We start from the raw sequence: 14742 nt of genomic DNA on the forward strand, positions 1-14742 counted from the left end.
AACCCCCATGTCCTTTTCTTGTAAAATGTTGACTCAAGGTACTGATGAACCTATTTGCAGGGCAGCACTGGAGACAGGGACTTAGGGAACAGACTTGGGGACACAGTCTGGGAAGGAGGAGGCGGCACAAACAGAGAGAGTAGCATTGATGTATACTCACCACCATGTGGGAAGCTGCTGTCCTGCACAGGGAGCTCAGCTCTGTGCTCTGTGATGACCTAGAGGGGTGGGATGGGGAGGAGGGAGGCTCAGGTGGGAGAGGATATATGTACACCTCAGCTGGTTCACTTCATTGTACAGCAGAAACCAGCACAACATTGTAAAGCAACTATACCCCAATAAAAGAGATAATGGATGTAAAAAAAATATATATATATCCCTCTGGATCTGCCATGTACCTCAAACAAAATAACCAATAAAGTACATTTTAATGATCTTCAAAAGAAAAAATGTTAAATATTTCAATTCTAATTTTAACCCAACCCAAACTACTATACTGAATATCAATATATCACCTAAATGATAAAACTTATACTTACAAAATCCTACTCAACTTGGTGATGTAGCTTAACAATTAAAGTGAAGCCCTATGAACACCTGGATGGATTTAATAACCCTATAAACACACAAGTTCCAGTCTACTAATGTCTGATATTGATACAGTTACACATGTAATTATCTGCATCTGGTGAGGTCTCTAAACACAGAAGATTAAAAGGAGCAGACACCAGGTACACAAAGACGATGGCTGAGTAACCCTGCCCCATGGGAAATGGCAGGGATGAAAGGTAAGCCATAGAGGAGCCTCAGCAGGTAGAGAACCCCCTGCAAGGCAGGAGACACAGAAGACGCAGGGCCCATCCCTGGGTTGGGAAGATCCCCTGGAGGAGGAAATGGGAGCCTACTCTAGTGTTCTGGCCTGGAGAATCCCATGGACAGAGGAGCCTCGCGGGCCACAGTCCACGGGGTTGCAAAGAGTCGGACACGACTGAGACCAAGCACACACAAGAGGAAGTCTGAATGAGTTATGTTAACTAATTAGGGTTGGCACATGTCAGCTACTTTGGCCCTAAGATTAACTCATATCAGTAGAAATCCAGTGTAAAGCATGTTAAGGATTACCTCAAAATAAAGTTAAGTCCTAGTGAAGCTGTAAAAATCCATAGCTAAAAGAAAATAAACCACGAAATAAAATTAACACTGTGTATGTTACCTATGAAAGTTAAGAGAATCTTGAGTTCTCAACACAAAGAAAAAATATTTTTTATATTTATTTAATGTTGTTTTTACATAAGACTGGATGTTCAATAATTTTTTTGTGATAATCACTTCATCATGTATATAAGTCAACTTATTACAGTGTATATTTTAAAATTATACAGTCTCTATATGTCAATTACATATCAGTAAAAGTGGAAGACAAGTTTTCAAATTAAAAAATAAAATAATAAAAAAATATAAATAAGCCATGAAGCTGACTTTAACACTTCTGATGACACCACAACGAAGACCCACACTGGGATTAGATATCCCTCTATGCTCAGCCCTACATCCACATAATTATAACAACAAAATTATTCACCAGAATAGGACGAGCATCAGCCTAAAAGTCAGAGAACTTGGCAGTGATTCATGTTCCTCTAGAGAAGCCTGTTTGATCATTGACAGGCTCTGGTAAACCCCATCCTCAGGGAACCCGGGGGAGGAACAGCAGAAAGCATAATTACCATAACTGTCAGATGTTTGGTCAAGGCATAGCCCATGGGAAGGGAAGACGTAGGCTACATTTTGTACCTCAGGAACATAACGTATACAGAAGTGTTTAGAAAATAAAAAACCAAAGGAGAATTTAGTGGTAAATAAGGAATATCAATAACCTCAGATATGCAGATGACACCACCCTTATGGCAGAAAGTGAAGAGGAACTAAAAAGCCTCTTGACGAAAGTGAAAGAGGATAGTGAAAAAGTTGGCTTAAAGCTCAACATTCAGAAAACGAAGATCATGGCATCTGGTCCCATCACTTCATGGGAAATAGATGGGGAAACAGTGGAAACAGTGTCAGACTTTATTTTTCTGGGCTCCAAAATCACTACAGATGGTGACTGCAGTCATGAAATTAAAAGACGCTTACTCCTTGGAAGAAAAGTTATGACCAACCTAGATAGCATATTCAAAAGCAGAGACATTACTTTGCCAACAAAGGTCCGTCTAGTCAAGGCTATGGTTTTTCCAGTGGTCACGTATGGACGTGAGAGTTGGACTGTGAAGAAAGCTGAACGCCAAAGAATTGATGCTCTTGAACTGTGGTGTTGGAGAAGACTCTTAAGAGTCCCTTGGACTGCAAGGAGATCCAAACAGTCCATCCTAAAGGAAATCAATCCTGGGTGTTCATTGGAAGGATTGATGCCAAAGCTGAAATTCTTTGGCCATCTCATGCGAAGAGTTCACTCATTGGAAAAGACTCTGATGCTGGGAATGATTGGGGGCAGGAGGAGAAGGGGACGACAGAGGATGAGATGGCTGGATGGCATCGCCAACTCAATGGACGTGAGTCTGAGTGAACTCCAGGAGTTGGTGCTGGACAGGGAGGCCTGGCGTGCTGCAATTCATGGGGTCGCAAAGAGTTGGACACGACTGAGCGACTGATCTGAACTGAACTGAACTGAAGGAATAGAGGCTTGACTGAGCCATGAAGCACATAGTCACCCCTCCTATATCAGTAACTTCACAACCCATTAATAAGCTCCCAACATACAAGAGGAGATAAGTCCTGACAAGATGAGCATCCTGGAAAGTGTGTTTGGATGGATCGAAGTGAAGCCTAGAGGAGATTTTAAACCTCAGAACACTGAGCTAAAACCAGACCAAACTTCCCACCAGACTCAACTCTCATAAGTAAATAAAAGACTCACTTAGCATCTATTTGTAGAAGATGGAAATTTAAAGCTGATGCTACAGATGAAGTACCATAAATGATGCCTGAACTAAACTGAATTTATTAGTGAATAGAACCAATACTGTTCATACTAGTAACAGGAAATGTTTCTCCTTGTGTAAAGCTTATATCAGAATGCATAAACCCACTGATAGTTAACAGTAAAATAAACCTAAGTGAAGTGAAGTGAAGTCGCTCAGTCGTATCCGACTCTTTGTGACCCCATGGACTCTAGCCTACCAGGCTCCTCCATCCATGGGATTCTCCAGGCAAGAATACTGGAGTGAGTTGCCATTTCCTTCTCCAGGAGATCTTCCAGACCCAGGGATCGAACCCAGGTCTCCTGCATTGAGGGCAGATGCTTTACCCTCTGAGTCACCAGGGAAGCCCCAAATAAACCTAAACCAATACCTAATTATTTAATAAAACAATTGTGAATCAGCATGTTACTGAAAGAGTACTTGGAGTCTGGCTGCTCTCTGCTCAAAAGCCAATAAACAGGCCAGGCTGGTGGAAAGGAACGTGTGCTTTATTTTAGATGCTGGCAATTGAGGAGAGTTGGTTTATGGACGTCTGTCCAATGGCCATTCCCACCACCGCCAAGCAGGGGATGAGAGCTTTTATAGACGGCTGGGGGAGTGGGGAGGAGGGGAGAGTGAGTGGGAACAGGGAGAGGGGCTACATGCAGAAACAGCACAGTCAGCTCTGACAGTCATCTTGAAATTGGTCATCTGACCAGCATCATCTTGTTTTAAGGTCAGTTAACTTTCAGTTCCAGGGTCAGTTTGTTCCCATTTCTTTGTGGCCAGTTCTCTGAATTGTGGCAGCTCGTGTCCTGGGTACAGTCTGGTCATCATGTAGTCAGCTTCTACACCTGGGGTTTCAGTACCTATAAGACAGCTCACAGGATGTGGCTCAGAATATTATCTACAGACCTTGAGAAAGAACTAAAGGCCCTCGACGATGCTTACTGACAGCATTATTATTGTTTAGTCTCCTTTGAGTGTTTTCCTTTCTTTCAGCATTTCTCATTTCTCTGATTAAACTTCCTTTTTGACTGAAACTTTCCACAAGCAAAAGGCAGATGGAGGATGTGGGGGTGGGGGGCAAGGATGACAGGGTCCTGCTCTGTTTCAAGCACAGACATACATTCAAGGAAAGATTAAAACAAGTGCATGAACTCAGCAATCACAAATCCCGCCTGTTTTTTCAAGAACACTGCCTCTTGTAGTTCTGGTATTAGAGGCATGGCCTGTCTGGTGACATCCCTCTAACTGTCACAGGATCCTGTCTGCAGATGCGTAGCATGGACACGTAGTATCTGAATAAGGACTTGCAAGAATGGCTATATATGGGTTTTACCAAGTATTTTATTTTTAATTAAAAATTTTTGTTTTTTATATTTGTAATTTTTTGATCGTAATATTTGGCTGAGGCTGGTCCGGCACAAGGGATCTTTTAGCTGTGGCATGTGGGATCTAGTTCTCTGACCAGGGAATGGACGTGGGTCCCCTGCATTGTAAGCACAGACTGTTAGCCACTGGACCTCGAGGGAAGTCCCTACCCTGTCCTTTAATTGCTGAAATTGACCTTCCTGGGAAGAGGTGGGAATAAAACAAGAGAAGATCCTACAAAGTTTTGATTAATCCATTAATCCAAATAATAATCAAATTTTAAGGGAAACCATAGCATGTCCTCTGCCTGCCTCCTGTCTGTAGAAAACCTTTAGACTCCCAGGCTTCTCTGCGTTCCAAAGAGTACATTTAACCAGAGAAGTGAGAATATGCAGAAAGAAAGGAAAACTGTCAAAGAAGAGAAAACAATAACTTAGCCATTAAACAAAGTCAAGGATCTGTGTTCCTCCTCAAGGGCTGTAGAAAATGCTCTGAGCCATATCCTGTGAGCTGTCTTATACACGCTGAAACACCCATCAGGTGGAGAAATTGACTGCGTGCTGCCCACAAGCACGCAGATTCCAGACCCATTAGAATCAGAAGGTGATGATGCTCACTCTCAATGACCTCACCACCAGCCAGTCAGGAGACAGTCCCTGAGCAGATCGCCCACTCCATAACCCCTGCCTTCATGGAGCGTGAGCCTTTTAAGCACGGCCTGCCCTGGCCTCCTTGCTCAGCACCTGCAACGCATACTTCCTTTCCTTCCCCGCAAAGTGGGATGAGTGGACAGGCTTCACTGTGCTGGGACCAGAGTCTCAAGTGGGGTTCAGAAACTGTACACCAAGGGTTATCGGTCACTCAGCAGAACACGGAGCACAGCTGCCCCAAGGTGCCTGACCTCATGTGAATGCAACAAGAGGAGACAAATGACCACAGGTAAATCAGGGCGCCACCCTCCGCTCAGATGTTGGAAATCTCAGGGGAACACGACAGGCTACAGGAAAAGGGGAGAGAGGCAGTCTCCAGGTACACACAATCCTGAATTGTGGAGAGGGGTGAGACCCACACAACCCCCAGACCCTGCACCTGAGGTCACACGTGGACACTCTCAAAGGTGACCCCATCCCCAGACCCTGTACCTGGGGTCACATGACCACAGGTATCCACACAGATAGACCTTAAAGGATCGTTTCTAAGAGAAGTCAGTCAGGCATAGGAAGACAATAGTGTATAGTGTACCTTCTAGGCAAAATATCAACAGCTTCAGTTCAGTTCAGTTGCTCAGTCGTGTCCAACTCTAGGCAACCCCATGGACTGCAGCACGCCAGGCATCCCTGTCCATCACCAACTCCTGGAGTTAACTCAAACTCATGTCCATTGAGTCGGTGATGCCATACAACCATCTCATCCTCTGTCATCCCCGTCTCCTCCTGCCGTCAATCTGTCCCAGCATCGGGGTCAACAGCATCAACAGCTTACAAAGTATCAAGTTTGTGAGCCAAAAGAGACTCTGAGATTTCAAACACAAAGTGTTCAAAGAAAAAGAAAAAAAAAAGAATAGAACATGAAGAGCCTGAAGATGAATTAGAAGATCTGAACTAGCATAGACATAGAAACCTGTATGTGTAATCAATAATCCCCAAGGATTACCCTCTTCCTTTCTCCCTTCCTTCCTTCCCCATACACATGGGAATCTGTACCTCTAACCTATACACAGAAATCTGTATCTCTAGGAGAGAATGCACAGAAAGTATCTCCTACCTCCCTTCTTTGTATACACAGAAAACTGTATCTGAGATACATAACCCACCAGGACCTGATGCTCACAAATCTGTTTGACCTTCTATGGCAAAAAAGAATAGACATATCTCATAGATATGTTATACCTGAATCAGGCAGCTATATATGACAACAATCAGAATATTGCAAATGACTATACTGCAACATAATATCAGCATGATATTAAAGAGAAGTAAAGAGAAGCAGTGCCTACTTTATTCCCTCAACCTTCCTGACTCGGGCTGCTACCCCATCCCTGGAGCCTGAGTAGGCTTAGGTCCCACTGCTGGACTGGGGTGAGTTTGACACAGCCTGGCAGGGTGGCCTTCGCTGAACCCTTTTTAGACATCTACTACCTGATATGTTCTGGCTCGGACCAGACTCCCCAGAGGGATCCAGGCCTCCAGGGACTTGGGAGCAAATATTACGAACCGTGCATGTGCCCTGGTGCTGGGCATTCCAGTTCAAACCTCCTTTCTGGAGTGCAGCCTTTCTAGGCACCTAAGCACACTCAGCAGGGTGCTATGGACCCAGTAAGAATCAGTCCAGTGTGTGTGTGTGTGTGTGGGGGGTGTGGGGGGGTGTGGGGGGTGTCTGTGTGTGTGGGGGGGTGTGTGGGGTGTGTGTGGGATGTGTGTGTGTGTTTGTGTGTGTGGTGTGTGTATGTGTGGGGTGTGTGTGTGTGTGGGGGTGTGTATGTGTGTGGGGTGTGTGCATGTGTGTGTGTTTGTGTGTGTGGGGTGTGTGTATGTGTGTGGGGTGTGTGTGTGTGTGATGCTTCATGAGGGAAAAATAGTGAAACACAAGCCCTTAGGTGTTTGCTCAGGTACAATTCAATCTGCTCCACAGCCCGGGATGCTGACTTTCCCAGGAACCTGAGATGTGCTTTAAAAAGTGCAGTTGCCTGTAAACATTTCCTGTAACTGCAACTTGACCAAAGAGGCTGACCAGCACCTCTAATTCACACGGCCTGGGGTTTCTGTTAATGACAGCAGCTCTCAGGAAATCTCCCAGAGTGGGGCTTGCAGAAATAAATTACAAACACAACAGAGTTTCAAGAAGCCAGTTGTCACAGTAAATTTTCCTCACACCCTTTAATGTAAAGGAAACAAGAAAAAAAAAAAGTAAACCTCCACCACAGGAGTAGATGAGCAGCGTCCCTAATTGCTGCCGGAGCACCAATCAAAACAATGATGGGAAATCAAAGTCCACCAGTCAGACTGGCCATCCTCACAAGTCTACAAACAATAAATGCAGGAGAGAGCCGCCAGGTGAGGTAACCCCACTCCGTGTTCAGTGGAAATGGACATTGACAACAGCCACTAGAAAGCACAGCCTCCGCATGTCAAAAAAAAAATCTCTCAAGAGAGCCCATCCTAGGACCAGACATCCCCACACCTGGGCCGATATCCTGAGAAAATCATCATTCAATAAAAATACATGCATCCCAACATTCACTGCAGTTCTGCTTGCAACAGCCAAAATAGAGCTTGAGAAATGTCCACTGATGGATTAAAGGTTAAAAAAGATGTTACATATAGACAACAGCCATAATAAAGCACCACTGAAATTATGAAATTATACCACTGGTCACTTGGAGGATGGACCTTGAAGGATCATACACTAAATGAAATCAGCGAGAGTGAAGAAGACAACAGCATTTGATGTCCCTTGTAGGAAAAATTTTAAAAGAGATACAAAGGAACTAACTTACAACCCAAAAAGAGACTCTGAGAATTCAAACACAGAGGGTTCCAGTAAAAAAAAAAAAAAAAAAAAAAAAGGGCAGGAATGAATTCAGAAGTAGGGACTTACATGTACGCAGAAATCTGTAGGTATAACAGATAATCAAAAAGGATTATCTCTTTCCTTCCTTCCATATATACACAGAAATCTGTAGCTGTCAAGGATGCTCAAGAAGGACCTGATGTTCAGCAAGTGGAATTTTGCTTGAGCTTCTGTAATAATCTCTATGGCAAAAGAATCCAAAAAGGAACAGATACACTGTATAGATATGTCATAGCTGAATCAGGCAGTTGTACACTAACAGCAAGCACAAAACTGCAAATCGACTGTACTCTGACATGGCTTCAGCATGAGATTAAAGAAAACAAAAATCAAAAAGTCAATGTCTAATTTACTCCCTGCCACCTCCTAGATTTGGGCTGCTATCGCATCCCTGGAGCCTGAGCAGACTTGTGTCTCATGTTTGGACTGGGGTGGGGTCGAGAATACAGCCAAAATATTAAAAAAAAAAGGGGAGGAGCCAAGATGGTGGAGGAGTAGGAAGGGGAGAACACTTTCTCCCCCACAAATTCATCAAAAGAGCATTTAAACGTCGAGTAAATTCCACAAAACAACTTCTGAATGCCGGCAGAGGACATCAGGCACCCAGAAAAGCAATCCAACTCTTCGAAAGGAGGTAGGAAAAAATATAAAAGACAAAAAAAGAGACAAAAGAGGGAGGGACAGAGTTCCGTCCCGGGAAGGGAGTCTTAAAAAGAGAGAAGTTTCCAAACACCAGGAAACCTTCTCACTGCCGAATCTGTGCCGAGCTTTGAAAGCACAGAGGGCAACATAACAGGGAGAAAAAATAAATAAACAATTAAAACTCGAAGATTGCGAGTCCTACGGGTAACTCCCCCAGCGGAGAAGCAGCGCAGACGCCTGCACGCACCATTAGCAAGCGGGGGCTGGGCAGGGAGGCGCAGCGCGGGCTGCATCGCTTAGAGTAGGAATCTGGCCTGAATACCCTGAGCACTATCTGAGCGAAATAATTTGGGCTAGCAAACCAGACTGTGGGATATCTACCACGCAAAAAGCCAGCCCCAACCTAAGACTCCGCCAGGCCTGCGCACGGAACTAAGAATTGAACAGAGATAGCCGGCTGCAGACCTTCCCCCTCCGGTGACAGGCAGCCAGAGCTGGAAGGGGGCAATCGCAGCCCCAGAGAGACATTATCTATAAAACTGTAAGCAGGCTTCTTTGCTAACTAAAATTTCTTGGGGGTCTGGACGGTTAACATCCGCCTGAGAAAGGGCGCTGGATGTACACCTAGATAACCGAGGGCGGGGAGGCGATAAGTCGCAGCAATCGCGCTTGCCAAACACCTCATCACCTGAGCTGCTTGGACCTGGGAAGGGCACAAAACGCAGGCCCAACCGAGTCTGAGCCTCTGAGGACTACCCGAGTGCCTGAACCTGAGCGGCTTGGACCCGGGAGGTGCAAGCGGCCCAGGGCCGGCCACGGATGGTTCCTGGTGGAGCAACCTAGAGCCTGAGCAGTGTGGGCAGGGAGGCTACATGCGCCGTGAGCGGAGGCAGACCCAGTGTGGCTGAGGCACTGCAAGCACACGCCAGTGTTATTTGTTTGCAGCGTCCCTCCCTCCCCAAAGCGCGACTGAACAAGTGAGCCTAAAAAAAAAAAAAAGTGTCCACCACCGTCCCCTTTGTGTCAAGGCAGAAACCAGACACTGAAGAGACCAGCAAACGGAAGAAGCTATAACAGAGGGAACCGCCTTGGAAGCTACAGGCAATAGATTAAACCCTGTGGTTAGTACTGACTACATAGGAAGGGGCCTATAGATCTTGAGAAATATAAGTCGGACCAAGGAACTAGCTGAAAATGAACTGACCCCACAATACTCACAACAAAACCAGAGAAAGTCCTAGATATATTTTTACTATTTATACGATCATTCATTCTTTCTTTTTTTTTTAATTTTTTAAAAAATTTTAAGTCCTCTATTATTCCTTTAATTTTCACTTTTATAACCTACTATTACTTTGCAAAAAAAAAAAAGACCCTATTTTTTTTTAAAGCAAACTTCATATATATATATATTTTATAATTTTTTCCCCCTTCTTTTCTTTAACATTGTATTTTTGAAAATCCAATCTCTACTCTAGATTTTTAATTTATGCTTTTTGGTATTTGTTATCAATTTTGTACCTATATTTTCTTTATAATTTTTGTGACTTTGTTTGTTTTTGTTTGTTTGTTTTTCTCTCTTTCTTTTTCTTCTTCTTTTTTTTAACATTGTATTTTTGAAATTCCAAACTCTACTCTAGATGTTTAACTTTTGCTTTTTGGTATTTGTTATCAATTTTGTACCTATTTTTCCTTTATAATTTTTGCGACTTCGTTTGTTTTTGTTTGTTCGTTTTTTCTCCCTTTCTTTTCCTTCTTCTTTTCTTTAACACTGTATTTTTGAAATCCCAAACTCTACTCTAGATTTTTAATTTTTGCTTTTATGTATTTTTTACCAATTTTGTACCTTTAAGAACCCAATCTTCAGTACCCATTTTTCACTAGGGAATGAGATTACTGGCTTGACTGCTCTCTCTCCCTTTGGACTCTCCTTTTTCTCCACCAGGTCACCTGTGTCTCCTCCCTAACCCCTCTCTACTCTACCCAACTCTGTGAATTTCTGTGTGTTCCAGATGGTGGAGAACACTTAGGGAACTGATTACTGGCTGGATCTGTCTCCCTCCCTTTCATTTCCCCATTTTATCCTCCTGGCCACCTCTGTCTCCTTCCTCCTTCTTCTCTTCTCTGTATAACTCCGTGAACATCTCTGAGTGGTCCAGTTGTGGAGTGCACATAAGGAAGTAATTACTAGCTAGCCCACTCTCTCCTCTATTGATTCCACCTCATCTCATTCAGGTCACCTCTAACTCCCTCCTCCCTCTTCTCTTCTCCATGTAACACTGTGAACCTCTCTGGGTGACCCTCACGGTGGAGAAACTTTTCATCTTTAATGTAGATGTTTTATCAATGGTGCTGTATAGAAGGAAAAGTTTTGAAACTAGTGTAAAAATAAGACCGATAACTGGAAGCAGGAGGCTTAAGTCCAAACCCTGACTCCAGGGAACTCCTGACTCCAGGGAACATTAATTGACAGGAGCTCATCAAACGCCTCCACACATACACTGAAACCAAGCACCACACAAGGGCCAACAAGTTCCAGGGCAAGACACACCAAGCAAATTCTCCAGCAACACAGGAACACAGCCCTGAGCTCCAAGATACAGGCTGCCCAAAGTCACCCCAAAACCACAGACATCTCATAACTCATTACTGGACACTTCATTGCACTCCAGAGAGAAGAAATCCAAATCCACCCACCAGAACTCCAACACAAGTTTCCCTAACCAAGAAACCTTGACAAGCCACCTGTACAAACCCACACACAGTGAGGAAACGCCACAATAAAGAGAACTCCACAAACTGCCAGAATACAAAAAGGACACCCCAAACTCAGCAATTTAAACAAGATGAAGAGACAGAGGAATACCCAGCAGATAAAGGAACAGGATAAATGCCCACCAAACCAAACAGAAGAGGAAGAGATAGGGAATCTGCCTGATAAAGAATTTCGAATAATGATAGTGAAATTGATCCAAAATCTTGAAATCAAAATGGAATCACAGATAAATAGCCTGGAGACAAGGATTGAGAAGATGCAAGAAAGGTTTAACAAGGACCTAGAAGAAATCAAAAAGAGTCAATATATAATGAATAATGCAATAAATGAAATAAAAAACACTCTGGAAGAAACAAATAGTAGAATAACAGAGGCAGAAGATAGGATTAGTGAATTAGAAGATAGAATGGTAGAAATAAATGAATCAGAGAGGAAAAAAGAAAAACGAATTAAAAGAAATGAGGACAATCTCAGAGACCTCCAGGACAATATTAAACACTACAACATTTGAATCAAAGGGGTCCCAGAAGAAGAAGACAAAAAGAAAGACCATGAGAAAATACTTGAGGAGATAATAGTTGAAAACTTCCCTAAAGTGGGAAAGGAAATAATCACTCAAGTCCAAGAAACCCAGAGGGTCCCAAACAGGATAAACCCAAGATGAAACACCCCAAGACACATATTAATCAAATTAACAAAGATCAAACACAAAGAACAAATATTAAAAGCAGCAAGGGAAAAACAACAAATAACACACAAGGGAATTCCCATAAGGATAACAGCTGATCTTTCAATAGAAACTCTTCAAGCCAGGAGGGAATGGCAAGACATACTTAAAGTGATGAAAGAAAATAACCTACAGCCCAGATTATTGTACCCAGCAAGGATCTCATTCAAATATGAAGGAGAAATCAAAAGCTTTACAGACAAGCAAAAGCTGAGAGAATTCAGCACCACCAAACCAGCTCTCCAACAAATACTAAAGGATATTCTCTAGACAGGAAACACAAAAACAGTGTATAAATTCGAACCCAAAACAATAAAGTAAATGGCAACGGGATCATACTTATCAATAATTACCTTAAACGTAAATGGGTTGAATGTCCCAACCAAAAGACAAAGACTGGCTGAATGGGTACAAAAACAAGACCCCTACATATGCTGTCTACAAGAAACCCACCTCAAAACAGGGGACACATACAGACTGAAAGTGAAGGGCTGGAAAAAGATTTTTCATGCTAATAGGGACCAAAAGAAAGCAGGAGTAGCAATACTCATATCAGATAAAATAGACTTTAAAACAAAGGCTGTGAAAAGAGACAAAGATGGTCACTACATAATGATCCAAGAAGAAGATATAACAATTATAAATATATATGCACCCAACACGGGAGCACTGCAATATGTAAGACAAATGCTAACAAGTAAGAAAGGAGAAATTAACAATAACACAATAATAGTGGGAGACTTTAATACCCCACTCACACCTATGGATAGATCAACTAAACAGAAAATTAACAAGGAAACACAAACTTTAAACGATACAATAGACCAGTTAGACCTAATTGATATCTATAGGACATTTCATCCCCAAACAATGAATTTTACCTTTTTCTCAAGCGCACATGGAACCTTCTCCAGGATAGATCACATCCTGGGCCATAAATCTAGTCTTGGTAAATTCAAAAAAATTGAAATCATTCCAAGCATCTTTTCTGACCACAATGCAGTAAGATTAGATCTCAATTAAAGGAGCAAAACTATTAAAAATTCCAACATATGGAGGCTGAACAACATGCTGCTGAATAACCAAAAAATCACAGAAGAAATCAAAAAAGAAATCAAAATTTGCATAGAAATGAATGAAAATGAAAACACAACAACCCAAAACCTGTGGGACAGTGTAAAAGCAGTCCTAAGGGGAAAGTTCATAGCAATACAGGCACACCTCAAGAAACAAGAAAAAAGTCAAATAAATAACCTAACTCTACACCTAAAGCAACTAGAAAAGGAAGAAATGAAGAACCCCAGGGTTAGTAGAAGGAAAGAAATCTTAAAAATAAGGGCAGAAATAAATGCAAAAGAAACAAAAGAGACCATAGCAAAAATCAACAAAGCCAAAAGCTGGTTCTTTGAAAGGATAAATAAAATTGACAAACCATTAGCCAGACTCATCAAGAAACAAAGGGAGAAAAATCAAATCAATAAAATTAGAAATGAAAATGGAGAGATCACAACAGACAACACAGAAATACAAAGGATCATAAGAGACTACTATCAACAATTATATGCCAATAAAATGGATAATGTGGAAGAAATGGACAAATTCTTAGAAAAGTACAACTTTCCAAAACTGGACCTGAAAAAAATAGAAAATCTTAACAGACCCATCACAAGCACGGAAATTGAAACTGTAATCAAAAACCTTCCAGCAAACAAAAGCCCAGGTCCAGACGGCTTCACAGCTGAATTCTACCAAAAATTTAGAGAAGAGCTAACACCTATCCTGCTCAAACTCTCCCAGAAAATTGCAGAGGAAGGTAAACTTCCAAACTCATTCTATGAGGCCACCATCACCCTAATACCAAAACCTGACAAAGATCCCACAAAAAAAGAAAATTACAGGCCAATATCACTGATGAACATAGATGCAAAAATCCTTAACAAAATTTTAGCAATCAGAATCCAACAACACATCAAAAAGATCATACACCATGACCAAGTGGGCTTTATCCCAGGGATGCAAGGATTCTTCAATATCTGCAAATCAATCAATGTAATACACCACATTAACAAATTGAAAAACAAAAACCATATGATTATCTCAATAGATGCAGAGAAAGCCTTTGACAAAATTCAATATCTATTTATGATAAAAAAAAACTCTCCAGAAAGCAGGAATAGAAAGAACATATCTCAACATAATAAAAGCTATATATGACAAACCCACAGCAAACATTATCCTCAATGGTGAAAAATTGAAAGCATTTCCTCTAAAGTCAGGAACAAGACAAGGGTGCCCACTTTCACCATTACTCTTCAACATAGTTTTGGAAGTTTTGGCCACAGCAATCAGAGCAGAAAAAGAAATAAAAGGAATCCAAATTGGGAAAGAAGAAGTAAAACTCTCACTGTTTGCAGATGACATGATCCTCTACATAGAAAACCCTAAAGACTCCACCAGAAAATTACTAGAACTAATCAATGATTATAGTAAAGTTGCAGGATATAAAATCAACACACAGAAATCTCTTGCATTCCTATACACTAATAATGAGAAAACAGAGAAATTAAGGAAATAATTCCATTCACCATTGCAACGGAAAGAATAAAATACTTAGGAATATATCTACCTAAAGAAACTAAAGATCTATATATAGAAAACTATAAAACATTGGTGAAAGAAATCAAAGAGGACACTAA

The 14742-nt window shown here is 41.9% G+C and overlaps 1 long non-coding RNA gene across 1 annotated transcript in view; it reads right to left on the minus strand.

The window, feature by feature from the left end:
- The window catches only part of LOC147365366 (uncharacterized), a 38943-nt gene that overhangs the window by 21671 nt on the left and 2530 nt on the right, over positions 1-14742 (minus strand). The gene's annotated exons all lie outside the window — the stretch shown is intronic.

Source organism: Bos grunniens, chromosome 10, assembly GCF_055505025.1.
Source record: "Bos grunniens cultivar Pamir isolate PY7600 chromosome 10, Bosgru_T2T1.0, whole genome shotgun sequence".
NCBI classification, from domain to species: Eukaryota; Metazoa; Chordata; class Mammalia; order Artiodactyla; family Bovidae; genus Bos; species Bos grunniens.